At 34.8% G+C, this 24162-nt stretch overlaps 1 long non-coding RNA gene across 2 annotated transcripts; it reads left to right on the top strand.

Moving 5' to 3' along the window:
- Nucleotides 1-1299: 1299 nt before the first annotated feature.
- LOC112517419 lies at nt 1300-4288 on the top strand. Of its 2 annotated transcripts, XR_003069667.1 has the most exons (4): nt 1300-1398; nt 1509-1641; nt 3664-3785; nt 3921-4288. It is a non-coding gene; the product is annotated as an uncharacterized LOC112517419 (long non-coding RNA). The 2 variants fall into 2 exon arrangements; XR_003069666.1 differs by having other exon boundaries at nt 3664-4265.
- The last annotated feature ends 19874 nt before the right edge of the window (nt 4289-24162 follow it).

Raw genomic sequence — 24162 nt, 5'->3', positions numbered from 1 at the left:
AAAATTACATTAAAAAATGAGAACTTTTAAATAATTAATTTGATATTAACATTGATATATATATTTTTTCAAATTTTTATGATANTTTCTTAAAAACACATAAAATCGTATTATAATATCGACATAGACAAATAATAAAATAGAATATTAAAATCAAAACGTGTCTAGCTGCATTGCGCAAGTACTCTTCTAGTATTATTAAACCAAATATAAATTATTTTGTTATTGAACCTAAATAAAATTATAATAAAAAAATTGAATTAAAAAATTACACAAAAAATGAGAAATTTTAAATAGTTAATTTTGACACTAATATCGATATATTTTGTTAAATTTTTATGATATATTTAAACTTATATTTGATTCAAAAATAAAAACATTATCGTTTTTTTCAAAATCACATAAGACTATATTATAACATCGACTGAGATAAAGAATAAAATAAAATATTAAAATCAAGATGTATCTTAGTGCATTGTGCGAGTACCCTTTTACTAATATTATAAAACATTTAGCTTTTTGTTCTTCAAAAAAAAAAACTCTTAATTTTTGACTTAGAATTATCTATACTATATTATAAAGTATTTGATAAAAACTTTTAAAAATAATTTTTTATGTATAAAGTATTGTTTATTGATGTCTATTACTTAAAATTCAAGATTACAAGTTGATTTTACGTAAGTACAACTTATTAAAGCTTCATGTTTGAATTCGTATAACTAACTGCAAATAAACATAATCAAATACATGATAAACATCATTTTAAATATAAAAAATCTAAAATATAATTAAGATAATCATTGAGTTCTAACATAATACTTCATTATTATCTTAAATTTTTTTTTATTAAACCAAAAATAAATTAGTTTGTTTTTAAAATTTAATTAAATCATAATAAAAAATTGAATTAAAAAATTACACAAAAAAGAACTTTTAAATAGTTAATTTGATACTAATATCGCTTATTTTATCAAAATTTTATGATATCTTCAAGTTTACATTTCTTTCAAAAAAAAATTATTTTCCTTAAAACCACATAAAATCGCATTATAATATTGATAGACTCAAAATTAAAACAAAACATCAAAATCAAAATGTATCTTGTTGCATTACGCTGAATATTCTTCTAATAAATTATCAATACATACAAAATCGTTCGGTTTCTAAAATATTCCTATTTTTCAAATATCAACTTATTTGAAAACCTCGTTGATCCATTTCTATAAAACAAAAAATCATAAAAAAATAAATTTAAACAATTCGATTTTCAGTTTACAGCTTTATCTTATTGAAGCAGGTACAAGTATGGGGAAGAGGCTGATGACGATGGAAGCAGTTTTTATGGAGAAAAGCAGACATGGAGGTCGCATAAGAGAAGGATGCCATATGATCAATAAGGTAATTGCGAATCGAATCATGTCCATTATGTCATTCTGTTTTTGATTAAATAATAGTTCATATTATGATGCGTTAGCTTCGACAGTCTTTAACCTTAAATATGATTACAGTTTTAGTTTGAGTATCAACATTTTAGCATGACAACTGCTGTCCAGATCCATAGTGCATCTCGTCTGACGCCTATTTGCTTCTCCATTTCCCCTCACGTTGCTGCTGCTCCATTTTGTTGATGCATCTCATCTGGTACCTTCCATTTTCTTTTCATTCTTTAATTCGAGACGAAGAGGAATCTCATGCTTACATACTTATAATAAGAGATTTGCAATATTAAATTGAGGTGGATTCTATGATCTTCTTTTTGGTAGGATTTTGTGTGTAGATAGATGTTCATGTAGAAGTAGAGGAAGAAAGTTTTATGTGTTAATTCAATATATGCATATTAGGTGTTTGATAAAATACCTCAATGATAATCAACGCTTTTTTTTCTTTCCCAAATCCATTGGCTTCAAAGTAACTGTTGTTTTCATGGGGTCTTGATCTTTAAAACCACCCAGCTATTTTGCATATTTAGTGTCACTTGGGGTGTTGTTGAAGAGAGTATATTTTCTTGAGGTCTTCCTTTTTACTTCTCTTACCATTAGTGTTGTTCATTTGTGAATGAACTACTACTTGTACCACCTATCATGAATTATATATAAATGTATTGATCCAAGTTTTTTATTTCACAATGTGATATATGGCAATTTATATTTTGTTGTGATTTATATTTGCAAAGCCATATACATAAAAGGTAATATATTTACTTCAAATTGTCATATATAATCGCATAATAGATCATACAGAAGGTTAGAGATCGTAATCTTTTGTCATTCAGATTCGTCATTCAAAACTCTTACCAAACAATTAATTTTCCTTCTGATCATACATAGCTTCTTAATCATTCTAACCCTTAATCATTATGCACCAATTCTTAAGCATCTTCCAAACAACCTCTAAGTGCAAATGACCCTTGTTCTGTTATTGGTTCTTTTCAGTATCAGACACAAGATATCAAATTTCATGAGAGTTTGATGTCAAAGAGTTAACTAATTTATGAGATGAGGCCATAAAGTTCTAGCCCACTAGCACCAATACAAAAGAGTATGAATTTTTAGCAATCGGTGTTTAATATTTGGGGATTTTTATCTTCACTAAGAAAATTCTTTATCCAACGTTTAAGTATCAAGGATTTGGAGGAGAAGAGGCTCAAGATCAAGCCCAACGATCTCAAGTTCAAGTTGTAGGATCTCAAAACCCTCACAAAGTTACAACTAGTATTATGAATATAGGTCAAAGATCGTGTGAGAAGGAGAGTTAAGCGTAAGAAGGGATCTGAACCCTTGATCACCTTAATCTCAAACAAAACTATGAATTGCACCTGATATGAGGATTGATCCGGTGCATTTTATCCTATTGAGCATCCAAGGGTGGAGATGTCTTCTTACGCTTGTCACCTTAACTCTTCTTCTCACCGGAACCCAATCCTAAGTGAACCAGAACTATTTTTGAAACATTAATTTTGTGTCTTAGCATATATAATGGCAATGTTATTCGGTTTTATTTATAATAAATTGGAATTTAAAAATTTATGTTCCAGTTTGTTACACTAATTTTCTATTCTGTTAAATGTGTTGTTAATCATTTTTAATATCTATACTACCTTATAAACCATATTTGAAAAAAAATCTTAAAAACAATTTTTAATACATAAAGTACTGCTTTTTAATGCATAGTCTTAAAAGTCTTAAAAACAACATTACAAGCTTGATGTACAACTAATCAATGCCAAACTCTGTATTTCACGGCTATGCTGTTATATCGGTCAGAATACAAAATATTGGTCAGGACCGATATTCGATATATCGGTTATATCGGTGATATATCGGTTATATCGGTGATATATCGGTAATATATCGGTCCAAAATAGCGGTTAACATAATATTTCTTAGAATTATATATATAATATGCATTAATTAGAGTTTAGAAATATAGTTTCAAAATTAAAACATCACATCATCTAAAGTGTTCAAAACCGAGCTAATCTCGCGGTTTTAAAATTGTTTTGATTTCTGCTTTGAGTTTCTTAATTTCATTCTGTTTAAGTTTCTTAATTTCATTTTTTGTAAGAATCATCATCAAGAAGAAGAAGAGGATGACGAGGATTTAATCTCGAGAACCACTGATGGTGCTTCCATAATTGAAATTGAACTTTTTAATTGAATGTAGATGAAAGGAGGAACGATCAGAAAGTTAGCTCTCATCGTTCTAAGCATTATGAGACCGAGCAGAAAAGAGACATCATCCCTCAAAATGACCAGAAAAGAGACAGAGCTTCATTCTTGTTGGAGGTTTGTATCCTTGCTATTGTATACAACTTCTCTTGTAGCTTCTTGATGCTTGAGTATGAGTTTGGGAGTGTTTTTTGTAAATGAAGGTCATACAATATATACAGTATTTAAAAGAAAATTTACATGTGTATGAAGGAGCATATCAAGGTTGGAGTCCAGAGCCCACAAAATTGATGACATGGGTATAATCTATCATCACTATCACATCTGCATGTTGTTATTGTGATATTCTTACTTGTTAGGATATAATCTGTAGGGTTTAGGAATGGTCCAATTTGTACATTGATTTTTCTCATAAAATCCTTCTTTTTTACACCACCAGTATAACCCACCACATTTTGGTACCCCACCAAATTTGATTGTTTCTATATACATCTTGGTATTTATCTGGAACATAGCTTTTATATCTGGAACTGGAACTGGAACCTTCGGTTCATCAACAAAAGATGGTTTGGTCATTCAAGTGCTTCTCAACTGACCCCTCAGTTGTGTTACCTTGGTCTGTTTTGAAAGTTAGTACTGGACGGTTAGGATTCTATAGTTCATATCTATGGCATGTACAATAGACGGAATTCTGCATAGAAGGTGTTCATTATAGAATCCAAAATGTAGCCATGGATGTAGGTTGAGCATCCTCTCGTGTTATGGATTGTGATAGTCAATATGGTTTTCTTTTGAATTGGGTTGTGGGTATATCTTCTTCTATGCTTATCATTATTTCTATGTGATTGTTCTTATTTAAACAGCTTATGATTAATGAAAATTTATAGTTTTCATTCTCTCCAATTTATTGTTTCTTTAACATAATTAAATTATATTGGATTGATGTTGTAGCTAGATTATAGTTTGTTTTATTTGATTTGCATTATCATACAATCTTTAATTGAAGTTGTAATTGGAACCATAGCTTTTATTTATTGAAAAAGTATTAAGTTGTAAAGACTAATTGCAAATCCTATCTTCATAATGTCTTAAAATCTACTTAAAAAACCACCAAGCTTCAAAATCATTTGCATTCATTGCTTTCGTCGTATTACGCGGGTACATACACAACTAGTATTATTTTAACCAAAATTGTAAAATTCTAAGATATGATATATTCACATATTTTGTTAAAAACTTAAGTTAATTACATTTGATTCACAAACTAAAAGCATAAAGATAAACTAATTACTGAACTTACAATTATGTACTGTATATATCTAGAGGGAAGTTTTGTATGAAAACCAAAATTATTAAGAAAACTACACACAACATGCCATGTGTCCCTCTTCAGAATGAATATCCATCATAAATCACACATTCATGATTAATATGTTATAACATTCATGATGAATAACATATCCATATTCGTGAAAAATATGTTACATCTCACGCTATGAATGGTCCGTCCGTTCTTAATCATTCTTAGATTTCTAACGAGACCTGCCCTTAAATATAGTGTGAGGTTCATATGAGAAGTACCAAAATTTTAAGATTGAGAGAAGCAATCTAGCCACTGGTTTAAGAATTCTATTTTCAAGTATTTTTTTTCACTAATCCAGATAAATATGGAAATAAATAAAATATCCCAATCCATCTCCTATTTTTTCTATGATAGTTTTTGAATATTGATAGTATCAAATTTTTATCCAATTTTTCACTTTGAAATTATCGACGATTTTCAATCTACAAATTGAATTAAACTATATTTGCCTAAATCTCATATGTGAATATGAAGGTCAATGTTCTTAACTATAACTTGTACGTGAATCACCACAAAAACATGGCAGCTTCATGCATGGAAAATATCCGCCTGTGTTCCACTAATAAAAGCCATCAGATTACCGACAAGCTTGTCGAAGAAGGCTTGGCTTGTGATTTCTATCAACAACGGACTACCAGCAACAAATCCATCACCGGCAGAAAATGTCCGTCGCTAATTCCGTTTGTAACTTTTTCCCACTTAATTAGAAAATTTTAAATAGGACTGAAATAATCTAGCGGAATAAACCACCGATAACCGTTAGTGACTAATTAATTAATCAAATAAGTTAAGTGACAAAATATATCTGTGAAGAATCCGTCGATGAGTTTAAAATTACCAACGGATTCAATTTTTTGTTTTTTAAGATTAAAAATTGAAATTTTATCACGGTGGATTTTTCACCCACTAATCCGTTGGTAATTGTCCGGTTCCTATATATTTTTTTAGTTATTTTACCTGTAAATTAAAAAAAAAAAAACTAAAACTGTAAACAAGAAAAACCAAATATTATACATTCAAATTAAAAAAAAACTACAAATTGTTCCAGAGCACTTTCAAATTACAAATTAAAATTAGTTGTTCACCTCAAACAATATTCAACAAACAAACTACTAAACTGGAGGATCACTTAATGGAAAAGGAAACTGAGATTGCGTGAACTTCAGGACCATCTCCCACATCGCTTCCATCTCTTTCCAATTTGTCTACACCCTTTGTTCTTCTCGACGCCTCATCTCTTCAACCCGGGACTCTAAAACTTCAACTAACAAATATAAGACAACATAAACGGAAGTAAAACATCCACTAACATTAGAATTAGACATTGTGACAAGGAAAGAGTATAAACCCGAGTATCAGCAGACGAGATACTACAGGAAGTGGCGGTGCTAGTACACCACACACTCTGACCCAACACATATCGAGAATCCACGTTGTACCGAAGCCGAACGGGCAACCTTTTTTGCTCCCACTTGTTGCCTAGGTCCATAGCTCCAGATCAGGTGGGAGGATAGTATTTATCCTATATATTAATAAATAAAAATTACAAGTGAAATTCAAAAGTTGGACAGTATAACATTTGTAAGTCAGACGTTTCTAGGTTAAAATTAAAATATCCTGTCTAACAAATGGCAACCCAAAATAGATATACAAGACAATCATAAATTGAAGGTAAATAATTTTAACATTTACCCTACAATTGACAACCCAAACTAGATATATAAGACGAGATGAATTAATGTTAAACAATCATAACGTTTGTCCAATAAATGACAATCCAAACTAGATATATAAGACAATACAAATTAATTTTAATTAAATACTAACGTTTTCTCAATAAATGGCAACTCAAACTAGATATACACATCGAGCTAAATTTTATCAAGTATGTACGTAGAAAAAAGCTTTCAGTAACTTGGCTCCATCCGAAAGTCGTGTAGTCCCTTTGACTCCTGCTTCCGCTCCACGAAGAGGACGACTTTGAACTCGTCCTCTTCTTATGGGTACGTCTGAAGAGGTCAATAGCTAAAACGGGTGCTTGCTACAATCATCAAACTATTCTATTAGTAGTTATTTATAACATAAGAACAAAAAAATGAACTTTACACTTGGTTTTAAGGCCTTACCAGTTGTCTTCTATGCTCTATGAACGGCAGGGACTCGACGGTGTGTTTGGTGTATCCACTGTCTACCAAGGTGTAGCGGTTCCGTCGTGCTACAATAGAATTAGATTTCCACTCATGTATGTTCCACCGGTCTATCATGTCGTTCCATACACGTGCTGATGGAGCCATTGTGGGGGGAATGGCTTCAAAACCAACATATCATTATTCACATCATTAGCATGATATGTAGGCCTGTGTGCCAAGGCCTGGGCAACAGCTGCTTTTCTGGCCACACTCAACCCATCAATGTAGGTCTTCTCCGACCTAACTTCCCAAACTACATGCATTGCCACCTCCTGCTTGGGATGCCCATAGTAGTACCCCTACACATTCATAGTTACAAAGTTAGTTCTAAGTCGAAACTAATTTGTTCCCATATAATGAAACAAATACAAACATGGAACCGCACTTACATATGTCCAAACCTCTTGACAGATTTCTCCCTAAGTGCATCAGGCAATGTCAATCATGGATTGGTTCATTGACCTAATCTATCGAACGACATGAGGATCACTGAAACCACAAAATTGATATCAATTAGCATTATGATCATTTATCATATTCATACAAGAACAATTAATAATAAATACACTTGTTCATTTCCATCCACTGATATGTCATAACTTTTTGAAGGGTTCAGTAGCTGCTCTAGAGCATTGGCCCTGCGGGTCGCCTGAGACTGAAGGTCCTTGGGTGTGAATGCCCCGCTACTTTGCCCAGATGCCCACCTCGACCACCATCACCTCGTTCAGTGGGTGTATGTGACATGCTTGTTGTCACGACGATCATTGGCAACTTCGATAGCTTCTTCTTCTGTGACAAGACAAACGGGTTCATCCACGCCTTCATTTATACCTGTGGATGTTATTATTTTATTTTCTTGGAAAATTGTTCCTCGTCTACATTATTATCAACAGGTACTCTCGTCGCACATTGCGCTAAGTCATAGACCCCGCTTGGCTTTGTCTTGACAACATACCCTATTCCTTTAATTCCTCCCACGACTATCGTGCATAGTATACTTTTTCAACTTGTGATGTTAGAACAAACGGGTTGTTTGTTCCGGGCCTAGATCTATGTTTGATTTCGACCAAATTATGTTTTGGTTCAACTCGAACGTTGCAAACTATATCAAACCATGTGCATCGAAATAACAAAAACAACACAACGACCATTTATGTGATATTAGATCTCTAGGATTTCCTCCAACAAGCCACAATAGTAAACTTTAAACTCATTGTAACAAGAACCTTCCACGCACACTACACAATTGTGTTTTGTCCGACCATTACCGTGTGTTAACATGTGGAACTTGTAAATGTTGACAAAATATCTTGGTTTGTTCGAAAGTAAGGGAACGGTCTTTGTGCTAAAACTCTTATATGATCAGCATTGGGATACAACCCAGAGATAACCTATAATTACGAATAACCATGTCAGTTGTAAAATATTCTTATGTAAGTATATTTAATATATATACACACACACACACACGCACACTTACATGGTTCTCAAACTAACCCACAAATTGTTCATCTTTGCGCCTATTGAGACCTTCTTCATTAATATAGGGCTCATTATGTTTAATCCAATCATTGAACACATATATGAAAGGTAAGAATTCTTCACAATCAACAAGATATATGTGTAAGCCTTGTGCATATCTTCAGCTGATAGCACTCCATGTGATTTGGCCTTATCAAATAATCTCTGACAAGGGACTTTGAATATGCTCAACTGATCGTCTAAAGATGAACATTCAGGGAAGAAATTCCTATCCTCACAATTTAATCATGTCTCTATTGTTGGATCAAAATGCAAGAAAGCAATAGGTAGATAGTTCATTCACCATATATGACTCCACAATCAAACTTTCTACCCTTGCTTTGTTTCTTATTCTCCTTTTTAACGACCCTAGACGTCTTCCATAGAGATACACCCATAGATATTGATCCGGACTCCCGACCATCGTTTACATACCATATGTATCACAAGGTGTTCCATTGAATCAAAGAACCCAAGTGGGAAGACTCTATCTAAGTTGCAAATAGATTGAATAATACTTGTATGAAATTGAAGCAAGTCATCAGAGTGTAACACTTTCGTGCATATTGCATGACAAAATGTGTATAACTCAGTGACAACATCCCATATCAGATTCAATGTCACCCCTCTTATGAAAATAGAGGGCAGTCGTTGCATGAACATGTGACAATCATGGCTTTTGAAGCCACATTAACTATTGTCTTCCACGTTCACTAATGCCCCTATGTTGGAAGCATAACCTTCTTACCAAGCACACACATTTCATACATGCACTTCGTTCAACTTTGTTCAACGATAGATTCTATGTCATAGGAGGCTTCTGGTTTAATTATTTTATTATGTTCCTTCATGTTATGCAACTCTGCTCGGTTGCAATATCTTCTATGTCTCTCCTTGCTTTGATGTTTTCTTTTGACTTGGGAATGTCCATAATCATGTGAAATTGATTATCGACAAGCCTTTTCAATGTGCTTTACATCCAGGTTATGTAGGATCAACAATGTATGCAAACAGGGCAGCCCCATAAAATGCTTCATTTTACCAATTGTGTGTTACCCCCAAAACCACAAGGTTTTCTATAGTAATTTGATCTATATGGGACACTGTCATACACGATAGGAAGACGGTATACTTGTTCCCATATCTGTTCACTAGTTAGCAATGGGGGTGGAAAATTTTTAGCATATGTCTAACACGAAATTGGTTCCGATCACGCCTGAATGGGTGTGTGCATGGTAGAAACTTATAATGACAGTTAAACCAACACGACTTCTCTCCACTTTGTAACTGGAATGAACCGACCTTATCCATGGAATATAGACAAAGTAACTTGTCATACGTGCTTCAACCAGACAACATGGCATAGGCAGGGAAGTCACTTGCCATCTACAACAACCCTTATTATGAAATTAGTCCTACAATAAACATCATATGTAATGACACCCTCGTAGAACATCTTCAACTAGTCGATTAAGGGCCTTAGAAATACATCCAAATTCTGTCCAGGGCTCTTCTATCCGGGAATTAGCAACTATCCGGGAATTAGCAAGTCTAGATGGACGTAACACTCTTTCATGCACATCCGAGGTGGGAGATTGTAGCTTGTAAGCAATATGGGCCATAACGAATATGGATATGAATTCGATTTATTAGGGTTGAAACCATCTATACATAACCCAAGACAACTCCTTTTGTCGTTTTTTAGACATATACAGTTGTTTTAATCTAGGTGTAATCGGCAAATACGTCAAACTCAAATTAGGTACCTTATTATTTCATATGATTGTCTTGTAACGAGGTTCCCCACACACTCTCAACAAATGTTACAATCTGCATATTCCTTATGGAATAACATGCAATGGCTTTTGCAAGCATGGATCTTTTCTTTCAAGCGAGCCAATTGCTTCAACATCTTCTTTGTCTCATAAAAGCTACCGATGAATTGTTCATCATCAGATTGCATTTCTTTAACCATTGGAAGTAGACGATTGTATGTTGTTTCCGCTATATTTCAATATTCTTTCCAATTTAGAAACCTCGTGGTTGTCTCTAACTTCAAAAATCTCGCGCATCCCTCCCCACAAAGGTTGATTCGCGGCTTCTAACACTTTATAGAAACGTTGGACATGTGGATTTGTCTCTTGCTCAACCCACTTCTTTGATGTATCTACCACATTTTGTTGATCAATGGACATTTGATAAGCATTGTCAACTTCATCAAACTCTTCGTCGTTAATTGTTTGATGCGGTTGTTAAACTACAACAAGTCTTTTGTCATGTGCATACCAATTAGTATAAACAGGAAGAAATCCATTTTGCAGTAAGTCCAAATGTACATCTTCTCTCACTTAAAATTTAAAATATTGATATTTCTTGCATGAACATATTATACACAATACTATCCCTTATTCGCCATCCTCTGATCAACAATTTGCTCATTGGAAAAAGCAAAATCCAATAATCGTCAACTTCTTGAGTGAAAGTCAAGTTTATAAAACCACAACTAAATACTTGTTTATACATCCATCCTCTACCGGTGCTATGTTTAGCTTTATTCTTTTTGCAAAAATGAAAAAGAAGTTTCATTTGGTTTGCCTATAGTAACCAATTCCTTTCATGCGGTCTGTCTCTCATTCTAGGAAAGCAAGGAAAACAGTACGGTAGCTCTCCAATGGGCAAGTTAGTCCCAAGAGGGAAAGAATGTGAACATTTCTCGGAAATGGATCCCGATTGTAGCTACTGCCCAAAGGTGCTTTATGAAATCTAGTCTACAACAGTGAAAGTACGATTGATTCCCTCAATCAAACGAAAACAACTTCTTGCTTTTTTCCGTTCTTTCTGGCCTCCAAGAGATGCAGATGAAATCAATAGTTGCGACGAAGCCAATCTAGTTGCGTATAGTATAGTAAACTTGGTCGGGTAAGATGAACATCCTTTAGTAAAGGAAAAAGGCTTGTAGGTTCATTCGAAACAGGATAACTCACCTAGCCATGATGCATGATAGAATGAACCTTGAGTCATCAAAGCCTTTTTGACTTGGCTTGTCCCTGTTGTCCTTCATTGGTACCCATGAGGTATGCATTTCCAACACTTTCATTTTGAGTGTCTCATTTCTAATAGAGTCATTAGTTTAGTAGCTTTCGAAGAGAATCCCAAATCTCTAGTAATCACGGATCAGCATGTTGCGGTGAATATGTACTCGGGCCCTATACACACCGCTCGTCACACCCTGGGAATATGTTTCATCCTTTCTTCCCGATCTATTTGACTCTCTGGCCGTAATTATAGTTAGTTAGGTAGTATCTTGAGATTGAAGAGGTCGAATTCCTCCAGGGAACACAAGAAACAAAGATAGGGAGCGAGACCAAGCCGAGCCACTAGTAGAGTAAGCCCTTCCTACGTCTCAAAATGAATTCATGGCCGAGCAGGAGGAGCATCCAATCCGTACCTGGGTAGAGGAAGCTGATTTATCGTATGCACTTCCGATTGACATAGTCGACAACTTGAAGAATAAATGTGGTTTAATACTTTCTGAGTTTTGCAAGAATAATTATCATGAAGATGAGACCTTTGGAATTGAATTTGTGTATCAAGTAAATATATATTTTCATCTAACCTAGCCTGAGAAAACATACCGATGGGATCGTGGATAGAGTACGGTTGGGATCCAAAGGTGCGTAACAACTTGTAATCAGGTGTCATGTGAAGCTTCATTCATTTGTTAAACCTTGGGTATAACCATTAGCATTAAGGTCAATCATACACCACCTCAAACTTCTTCGCGTGAATGATGTACATATAAGGCTGTTCGGACTCCCCCCTATTAAAAATCTATCTGTCAAAATGTAATTCGTCGATTTCAATCGAAGGTGCACCTTGCCTTTTTTAAGGTTGCTTTCTTATGCCTATTCAAGATCAAAACAAATGCATTGGATGGATGCCCGGGCATTGAGAAGGAAGGACGCTTTCAGAGGCGAAAGGCCATGGGGAGATACCGTTTATGATCCATGGATCTCCAATGGGGAAGCACCTTTCTTAGCTTAGTAAGGTTGTTTGTTTCCACTTATTGAAGATTCTATCTTAAAAAAAGGTCTAGTCAATGTAGCTATAAATTGATGAAAAATAGCTTAAGTATAAATTGGTAGAAATATGCTTAAAAATATTTCTAAACACCAAGAGTTTTTATAAAGTTATGATCATAATGTTTGCCCAACAATTAACAACCCGTTTCTAAACACCAAGAGTTTTTGTAAGATTATAATTCTAATGTTTGTTCAACAATTGACAACCCGTTTATAAACACCAAGAGTTTTTGTAAGATTATAATTCTAATGTTTGTTCAACAATTGACAACCCGTTTATAAANTTGTTCAACAATTGACAACCCGTTTATAAACACCAAGAGTTTTTGTAAGATTATAATTCTAATGTTTGTTCAACAATTGACAACCCGTTTATAAATACCAAGAGTTTTTGTAAAATTATAATCTTAATGTTTGCCCAACAATTGGCAACCCGTTCTAAACATTAAGAGTTCTAATAAAATGATAATCCTAATGTGTGCCCAATAATTCGCAATCCATTTATAAATACCAAATGTTTTTGTAAAATTATAATCCTAATGTTTTCCTAACAATTGGCAACCCGTTTCTAAAAACCAATTTTTTATTTTTGTAAAATTATAATTTTAAGACTAAAAGTTGTCGTAAAATCTTTAAACACCAAATTATTTTTAAACACTATATCATCCTCTAACATTTACTTAACAATTGCCAACAAATTTCACTTATACTTTAAAATTTATAAACTTTAGCATATACATCTATACATACATTACACATAAATTTTGGAATATACATTGAAGTCATATGATACTAATATTTGCTCAACAATTGGCAACCAATTTCGCATATACAATTGGTAAAAACATAATCCTGACATATCCAACGGTAAACGTTTGCTAAACGATCCCTAAGTACTGGTACAAAACAGGTAACTCCTTTCAAAAAGTCATTGTTTTTGGATAAAACTCAAATTGTATTAAGCAAAATTAAAGGTTGAGATTAAAGGGATGGAGTTATAGAAGGTATGCAAAAATGGTTTAATGATCAAATTACCATTTCACGGGGATTTCGATGGATTTACAAAGTTTTAGAATATGAAAACTTATACTTTAGATGTGAAAAACCAAATATGATAACTTTCTAAACATATATTAAAAATTGTAATAAATTATTCGTAAATTAGATTTATGTATGTAATACCTTTCTAGAACCATTAAAATTTCTACTACAAGTTGTTGCAATGAACATGATGAAACTAGGATTTTAAGTAGATCAAAAACATAAATTTCAAAGATGTCCGTTTTGTTTATACGTGAAAATAGTTGTTTTTATAAATTTGAATTCAAATGGTTTTAAAAGCAGTTGAAGTGATTCTCAATGGATTGAAAAAGGATTGTTTGAATGTGTTGTTAGAGTAGATATACTTATATAGAATGTGTATGGGTTGTTTAGGTGTCAAACCAGTTCTACGAGCCACTCGAAGACTATATTTGGCATAATCTAGCCAACGTGAATGCAAATAGATTTTTAGTGGGTGCACGTCAAATCTATGTGTTGTACATAATTGATTCATGTTGTTTGTATTGACTATATGTAAATGTAGACCTACCTTTTTGGATATGGTTGCCCATGAATCTATAAAAATTTAGGAGTTAAAAAGTAATTATTTTTTATGTCGTAAAATGTGAAACCATAAACATTAAATTTTTTAGTGGTCTTAGGAAAGAATCTCTCTTTTCAATCCATTTATATTTAATTTTAATACATTTGTTCTAGTAAGAAATTAGATTTTATATGAAAAATTAAGAAACTAAAACCTCAAGTCGGGAGAATTGAGGAAAGTTACGTTTTTAACCCTTTAAGACTAATTAAGAAACTAAAACCAATAGTTCCATTAAGAGGCAGTCTTAATTAATTCCAACTTGGGATTAACTTTTAGACTTTTAAGGATTAACTTGTGACTAAAGGGTTTTTGTTTACCTCTTAATAGTTCCATTAAGAGGCAGTCTCTGAATCGTTAAGAAGTGAATATTGTTTGACAAAAAACGATCTGCCTTTTAATGGTTCTAAAACCATCTGAATGATTTTGTATCTTGGGTCTCTGTTAATCATTCAGCGCCCTAATTTCATTGTAAACAATTATCACAAAATTATATTTCATTTTACACTATATAATAAGAGTTTTTTAATAGTTCTGATCACTAAGTCATTATGCATCAAATCATTCAGCAACTGTCAAACAACCCCTAACTATGTGCGTTAATTTGTTTATATTTGGAGTTAATTCTTTATACCCTTAGATTAATTTATTTATATTGAGGTTAATATGTTGTATCTTGATTTGATCATGTAGAAAAAAAACTAGTGCATCTATTTTTTTTAATGACCTAAATGTTTAATTTATATTTAATCAACCTAAATATTATTTTCTCATTCCTAATATTTCAAACGATACTCTGAAACTAAAACTTTTTCCATTTTCACTAAGGGATCGAGCCAAAGCATAGTACAACTGTAACACCCCATTTTTTCGTCAAATGAAATGTTACATCACCCAAAATTCATCATTTAATGCTCCAATAATAAAAAAAAACGTTTACAACGAAATTTTAAACATCATAATTAAAGAAATCTTAAAAGTTAACCCGTTCCATACTGGGTCACTAAAAACAACCGAACCAAATTCAAATGCTTAAACAAACACTTAATTTAATAAAAGATGAAATCCTAAGAGAGTCCCTTTGCCTTCGTCCATTCCAAAACCTCCGGCTCTTGAGATGTATAGTATACTCAGCTAAATAGTTCAGTGAGTTCACGGTTTACGTGCAACCACAATACACACAAACTGACTATATAAATGTCAATAAAAGAGTGTCATGCAATTTTTATCAAAAATACCACCCCGGCGAGATCTTTTAACTCCACTCTGTTAGGTAGGGACCTGCCATGTCATAGGCATTCCCTGGGCGTGTAGGTTCACAAAGAACTAACCGCCCATCCCGGTACGTGCATCCCCTAGATGTGACATATCGAGCCGATATCCCATACCCTCCAACCCCAAACCATATGCATGCGATTTATGTATAATAAATGTAACATAATTTAGCATACATGCATCATAATTTAAAACCATATGCATAAAATTCACCAATTACAAGTAACGTGTAACTAACACCTTAACAAACATATAATACCACACCTCATACATACTTTTTTTTTGTACATATGTATACATCCTAATGAAATTTCATGAAAGACTCACTTGATAGTGTCGGTTCACTAGAACTTCTCTCCAAATAATAACCTACAATTGTAGACGCAATGATACCATTAACGTCTATCTTTTCTCCATAGGTCAATCTAAAAGGCAACTGACCATTAACCTCAGTCAACCCTTAATTATACTTCTCGTCGGCCACTAAAAATTAATAATTAACCAATCCAATTTATTTGCGTCAAATTAATAACGTTACGACATCTCGATGTCCCAATTAAATAAATTAGAGGTCTCTTAATAATGTAGTGTTATCCCTTTTATAATTAAATAATACTAAAAATAATATATCTAATTAAATATATAAATATCAGTAATTTATTTAATTAATAAACCCTCACCAAATTATATTAATTATCAAACAATTAATTAATTTAAAGATCAAACTTGCTGGGCTTTTTAAGACAAAAGGAATAAATTTATGATTATTTGAACCATTCTAAACCCCAACCGGATCAGGACCAATACCCCTTATCAGACCAAGACCAATCCCCTGCCAAAGTGTCGCTGGAGGAGGTCGTCGGCGCCGTTTTTCTGGGGACTTTGTTGATTTTCCGGCTATCTCTTTGTTTTGGGTCGTGTGGCTTCGTTTTTCACACGTTTTCGACGCTTCTTTTTTCTAAATTTTATTTTTTTGATTCCTCATATTCTAGAAACAAAAATCACTTGAAAACATCAATTTTTGAGGGAGATATTCCAGTTTAAAGTTTCGGTATTTACCGAAAATGATATTTCAACGTTTTGATAGATTTAACAACCTTCCGGCTATCCAATCACCTTCCATACGTATCTGGGTTTACCTTTACCCATTCCTAACGTCCCCATATAGTTATTTTTGAGAGTTATAGGAAATACGTACCTTAACACAGTGGGTCACTAGCGAAAACGAGCCAAACTTCAAACTTTTCGAGACTCCTACTCGTGGCATTGTTTGTCGGTTTTCCAACGCCAAATTTTTTCAAAATGCCAGCAATACCCCCCCCCCCCCCCCCCAAAAAAAGGTTTGAGCCGACCCATATGTATATATAGTCGAATTTCTCAAATATTATGGAAGGAGAAATCTCCATTAATGCCACTAATCTCTTCCATATTTCACTTAAACAATTTTTAAAATAAATAATTATTCTCTCCTTTAATGCCCACTAAAAATAAAAGATTCACCATATACTAATATTTCTATTTAATATCAACCAAAATAAAAATCCTCCATATTTTAATATCTCCATAAAAATAATACCCTAAAAATATTCTACTAAAATTCAAAATTCACTAAAATTTCGAGTGTTACAACTCTCCCCTCCTTCAAAAGAATTTCATCCACAAAATTACATCTGGCTGAATAGTTGAAGATATTTGACCCTCATTTCCTCTTCACTTCCCAAGTCATTTCCGCCCCCTTGTGGAATCTCCACTTAACCAAGACTAAGGGTATAACCCTATTCTTAGTCATTTGGTCATCTTGTCTAAGACTTTGATGGGCTCTTCTATATATGCTAGTTTGTTGTTAACCTCGAAATCCTCGAGATTCACAATGATCGATTCTTCGGCCAAACACTTTCTCAAATTTAACATTGGAATGTGTCATGAATTCCACTTAGTTCATCTCGTAACTTTAAGCGATAGGCTACCGTCCCTACCTTCACAATTACTTCGAAGGGTCCGATATATCCGAAACTTAACTTACGCTTCTTCCTAAACCTCATGACTCATGGAGATATCTTCAATAACACCTTGTCTCTTGCTTGGAACTCCAGAGGTTGGCGTCTTCAATCCGTGTAATCTTTTGCCTATCCTGTGCAGCCTTTAATCTGAATCTGATTCGTACAATCTTTTCTAACGTTTGCTGAACTAACTCTGGACCAATTAGTTGTCTCTCTCCAATATCCGCCCAACATCCTGGTGTTTTGCATTTGCGACCATACAATTCCTTAAACGGCGCCGCCTTGATACTAGAGTTGTAGTTGTTGTTGTATGCAAACTCTATTAATGGAAGATGACTATCCCAGTTACCTATAAATTCGATCACACATGAATGCAACATATATTCCAACGTCTGAATTGTCCTCTCACTTTGACCATCAGTTTGAGGATGGTAGGCGGCGCTTAAATGTAACTGTGTCCCTATTTTCTACTGAAAGCTTGTCCAAAATCGCGACGTAAACCTGACATCTCTATCAGATACTATTGATATGGGTACTCCATGTCTTGTAACTATCTCATTGACATAAAGTTGTGCCAACCTTTCTAATGAGTATTTGACACTGATCGACAAAAAGTGAGCTAATTTCGTCAGTTGATCGACAATCACCCAGAGTGCATCGTGCCGTTTAATTGTCGTTAGGAACTTCGTAATGAAGTCCACGGTTATCATATGCCATTTACATACTGGGATCTCCAATTGTTGTTTCATTTATGATGGTTTCTGATGTTCCGTCTTCACCTATAGACAGGTCAAACACTTCTCCACATAATTTGCTACAACTCTCTTCATACCATGCCACCAGTAGCTCTCTCTTAGGTTCTTATACATCTTTGTTGCTTCTTGGGTGCATCGTTTATTTGGACTTGTGCACCTCGTCCATCACGATATTTTGTAAATCCTCCAAACTCGGAATACATATCCAAGTTCCTAGTCTATACACCCCATCTGACCCTATGGTCAGTGTCTTGATTTGCGCTACCATTCGTTCCTTCTTAATATTTTCTTCTAATATAGCTTCTTTCTATGTTGTCAGTATTTGATCTATAAAAAATTCACCTTGATGTTCGTTTGCATTGCCCGAACCTTGATTGGTTTAGACCCTTCCCTCCTATTTAATGCATCGACGACTATGTTCGCTTACCCGGATGGTAATGGATCTTACAGTCATAGTCCTTGAGCAATTCCATCCACCTCCTTTATCTCATGTTCAACTCTTTCTGGTCGAACAAGTACTTCATACTTTTATGATCGGTATAAATCATACAATTGGCACCGTACAAATAGTGTCTCCAGATCTTTAGCGGAAAAACCACCTCACCTAATTCCATGTTATGGGTAGGATACTTCTTCTCGTGCTCCTTTAATTGACATGAGCCATAAATAATAACCTTGCCTCATTGCATCAATACACATCCTAGTCCCATCTTTGACGTATCATTATACATAATAATCTTTAGCTTCCTCTGGCAGGGATAACAATGGGGCACTACTCAGCCTCTCTTTAAGCGTTTGGAACACTACATCTTGTTTTTCTCCCCAATTGAATTTTATCGCTATGTGTGTCAACTTCGTCAGTGGCATTGCTATCTTGGAGAAGTCCTGGATGAACCTCCGAAAATAGCCTGCTAAACCTAGGAAACTGCAAATCTTAGAGGCAGATTTAGGAGATTTCCAATTCATGACTGCCTCAATTTTAGTTGGGCCTACTTTGATCCCCTCAGCATTCACTACATGGCCTAGAAACTGAACTTCCTATATCCAGAGTTCACATTTAGAGAACTTTGCGTAAATTTGCTCATTTGCCAACAATTCCAGAATTGTTCTTAGATGTTGTTTGTGTTCTTCATTGCTTCTTGAGCAGATAAGAATGTCATCTATGAAGACTGTAACAAACTTATCTAGGTAAGGTCCGTAGACTCGATTCATTAAATCTATGAATGCAGCTGGTGCATTCGTTAAGCCAAATGTCATTACTACGAATCCATAGTGTGCATATCGAGTCCTAAACACGGTTTTTGGTATAACTTATTCTCTTACCCTCAACTGATGATACTCTGATCTCAAGTCGATCTTTGAGAAGTGGCTAGCCCCTTGAAGTTGATCGAATAGATCGTCAATCCTTGGCAAAAGGTATCTATTCTTTTCGTGATCTTGTTGAGCTCACGATAATTGATGTACATTCTTAATGTGCCATCCTTCTTTTTCAAGAACAGGATCGGTGCTCCCAAAGGTGATGAATTTGTCCATAAACCATTATCAAAGAGTTCCCGCAGTTGGTTCATCAACTCTTGCATCTCCGTTGGGGCCAACCGATAAGGTGCCCTAGATGATTGGTGTCGCTCCCGGCACTAAATCGATTTTAAATTCTACCTGGTGTTCTAGTGTAATTCCTAGTAATTCCTCCGGGAACACCTCTGGATACTCTCTTACCATTGGTGCATCATGTATCTTCTTCTTCTCTAGCTTTGCATCGATTGCGTAAGCTAGGTATGTTGCACAACCTTTTCATAGATTTTTGTTTGTCTTAATAGTCGTGATCACTCCCATGTTAGTCTTCATTTGATCCCCATAAGCATAGACTGTTTTTCCTTCTGGGGTCTGAATCTTAATCATCTTCTTGTTGCAAAAAAATTTGGGCATGGTTGTTAGACAACCAGTCCATTCCAAATACTACATGGAAACTACCCAATCCCATGGGCATAGGTCTTACAGGTAACTCCTTACCGTTTATACAGATCGTGCATCCATTAATAACTTCATCTACCTTAACTTGGCCACCACCTGCAGTTTCTACTACATAGCTTTTTTAGCCTATTGGCATCTCTATTCAAATAGTGACAGAAGGAAGTAGAGATAAAACTACTATTCACACCCGAATCAAATAATATATGCACATAGACATCATCAATAGGGAACATACCAGATACGACGACTGGATTTCCCTTGCTTCTTCCAAGGTCATGTAGTATGTTTGCGCCCCTTTGTCTTCTCCTTCTTATTTGCTAACTTTTTCCCTAACCCTTCTCCTAAAGCTTGATTAATGTTCCCTGTGCCCTTCTACAACTTGGGACATTCAGACCTCAGATGTCCTTTAGCTCCACATCCGTAGCATGTCTTTTTATAGGGACATCCCCGCACGGTATGACCTGACTTTCCACAATGATAGCAAATCACACTTCCGCTCTACACTCCCCTTCGTGCTTTCTATTGCACTTCTTACATGTAAGGATGTAAAATCCCTTATTATGGCTTCTGGTTGAAGTTTGCGTTCCTCTCACCTTCCTTACCACCTTTCTCGATCTTTTGCATTTTTTCTTGAAGTCTCTCTTTTCTCCTACTACTTTCACATTATTCTCTTCGGCCACTGTTTCCATCTCCACTGCATGAACAAACATGGTCGGCCTCGTCATGTCCATGTGTTGTTTTATCTCTACCCTTTGACCATCCCTAAATCGGTCTATCTTCCTTTGTCCAGTCACAACTTGATAACAAATTTGGCCTTCTCTTGGAATTTATTTATGTACTCGTGAACTGATATCGAACCTTGCTCAAGCCTCAGAAATTTAGATTCCAACTTCTTCACCTCTGACTGCGTGCATTACTTATCCATCATCACAATCTTCATCTTCTCCCAAGTTAAGGTAGCAACACCTTCTTCTCCTTGGATTACATACCCAGTCTCCCACTAGTAGAGTGCCAAATCCAAGAGAGTGGTAGTAGCATAAGTCACTTTATGTTCCTCCAAGTACTTGCATATTTTAAAACAGCTATGTATTTTGGTTATCCAGTTCATTAGAGAAATTAGGCCTTCTATGCCCCAAAACTCCTTTGGGCGAGTGTCGTTGAATGTCTTGAAGCTACATGCTTTCTCCTTCACTTGATACTCTCTCTTCTCGTACGTTCCTCCTGTCGTTTGTGGTTCTTTTTCCCATTACTTTAGTGAGTTAAGCATGTCCCTAACCGATGATTCCAATCTCTCAGTGGCCTCATAGTTCACTGGTCTCTCCTTTTGAGTGTTTGCTTCTTGCTTCTCTTCAGGGTCCTTGAATCGGTCGCTTAACATGGCTTTCAACATGTTTGGGAGAGTATTTTGGAGGACTTGAGTTATTCTTTCCATCATCACATCTTCCATGAAAAGGTTTTCACCCCTCCAAAATCCTCGACCTCTCCCTCGGCTTCCTCTTGTTGTGGAACTTCTAAGCTCCGATGGGGTAGCATTTGGGCTTGTGCAGTCAAATTTTGACTACATTTGTGATGTCATACCGACCTCGTCCAGTTGGATGCAAGTCACCAGCACGTCTTCCAATGGTGGTAGTCCTTAACGATCCACATGAAACCATTCTGATAATGTAGAATGTTGTTAATATAGTGGCTCAAACGCTACTTGACAAGTTATTATTACTATCGCATTCATGCAAATACATGATAATTCAAGCACCACACCAAGTATTTTCAACACATTGAATGTAAACCTATATATTACTATATCATATTGAGAGAGAAGAATTACAAAATTTCATATTATTCAAGAAAGATTTGGGTTCATATTTCCCTTAAATGATATATCACTTAATTACAAAATGTAAACCTATATATCACTCATGGGTCCATTTTGAAATTTTGGATCCAAGCACAAAATACCCCTTCACCACCCATGCATACTCAGCAGTAACTCCCTTACAGAAATTGGTCCTATCTTACTTGAGTGCACCATGACCAGATGCAATTCTCCACTCTTGAGCCACCTTTAACTTTAGAATATCCCCCCTCTCTCTCTCTCTCCAGGTTATCCCCTTCCAATATTACCCTTACTTGTGGCTGTTTTCAGTTGTAGAGCATTCCCTTAGTTCTATCATTGTGATAATCGGATCCTGGTTATCACCTGAGGTAATTAATATGTGATCATTTATTATGTGCTTATGTGACAGCATGATAAATTTGGTACATTTGATCATGCTAATATGAGAGTTTCTGTGTATTAATGTGTATACATACTATGAAATGCATATGTTATATATATATATATGCATGATATATGTGTATGTATGCATAGGTATATATGCATGTGTGATCATGCATGAGTGTATGAATAAGATTTACATATATACATGGGGTATGTGAGCATGCATGTGGGAAAGGGAGGAGGCTATAGTAGCCGAATTTCCTGAAAAGGAAAGTATAAAAGAGAGGTTAAACCCTCCTCCACATTTTTCTGGCCATTTTGTGTAAGTTGTGCGATTTAGAAGAGGAGTATTGACCGGATTGCTTCTTGGAGAGATTTCAAAAGTTGATTTTTCAAGTGTCTGATTTTCAAAAGGAATTCAAGGTGAGTGGTTAAAAGTTTTGCAAATTACCTTGAATAACATACTTAAATTATGTTAAAAATGTGTTACCCGGATTAGGTTAAACCAGGTGAAGTATCATCCGGATTATGTTTAAACCGGACGAAGCGTTGACCGGATTATAGTTAAATCGGACACTTGTTGTCCGGTTTAGCTTTAATCTCTCATGGTGTTGATCAATGTAAAGAGTTAGTGAGATTTGAGAAATATAAATCGCTTGAAAGCATTGAACGGAGAAGTATGAATACGACCAAGTGTTGTGCAGTTTAGTCTTAAATCGCTCAAGGGTCGTGAGGATTAGTTATAAATCAGACAAGTGTGTTTTCCGGATTGTCTTAAAACGGACATGAGTCATTCGATTTAGTTTTAAATCAACCAAGGGTTGTGCGGAATATTTATAAATCGCCCAAGGGTTGTCCGAATTGTTAAATCGGACAAAGCCTCTTAAGTGTTGCCCGGATTGTTAAATCGGACAAGCCTTTTAAGTGTTGTCCGGATTGTTAAATCGGACAGGATATAACGTGTTGATCGGTTTTGGTAAATCGGCCAAGTCTTGACCGAAGATGAAGTCCTGCCAAGTTTAAGTTGGCCATATTTGGACTTTGACTTATGTAATGTTTATAAAATTTGTTATTTTTATCATAAAGTGGGAATTTTTGATAAGAATGATTTTGAACTGATAATATTCCATTGACTGCGGTCTGTTCTATATGGAATTGTTTTGTGAAAAGTTTTGATGAGGAAATAAGAGTGACATATCAAGGAGAGGTGTACCATGGGATAAGGGTGGTATATCAAGGAGAGGTGTACCATGGGATAAGGGTGGCATATCAAGGAGAGGTGTACCTTTGGATATAAGGGTGGCATTTGTATGTGTGATATATGATATAACTCTTACTATTAAATCCTTTAAGATTACCATGGTCTGATTTTTTTCTCTTTATGATTTAAAGATTTAGGATCAGGGTTCTTAATGGAAATCATAGTCTGAATGTTATTGAGGAGGAAATAACAGGTTTGGCCTGAAACTTTGAATAAA

This window comes from Cynara cardunculus (assembly GCF_001531365.2).
Source record: "Cynara cardunculus var. scolymus isolate 2C chromosome LG 8, CcrdV1, whole genome shotgun sequence".
In the NCBI taxonomy this organism is placed as follows: Eukaryota; Viridiplantae; Streptophyta; class Magnoliopsida; order Asterales; family Asteraceae; genus Cynara; species Cynara cardunculus.
The sequence above is the reverse complement of the archived record's forward strand: the minus strand, read 5'-3'. Positions and strand labels throughout refer to the sequence as shown.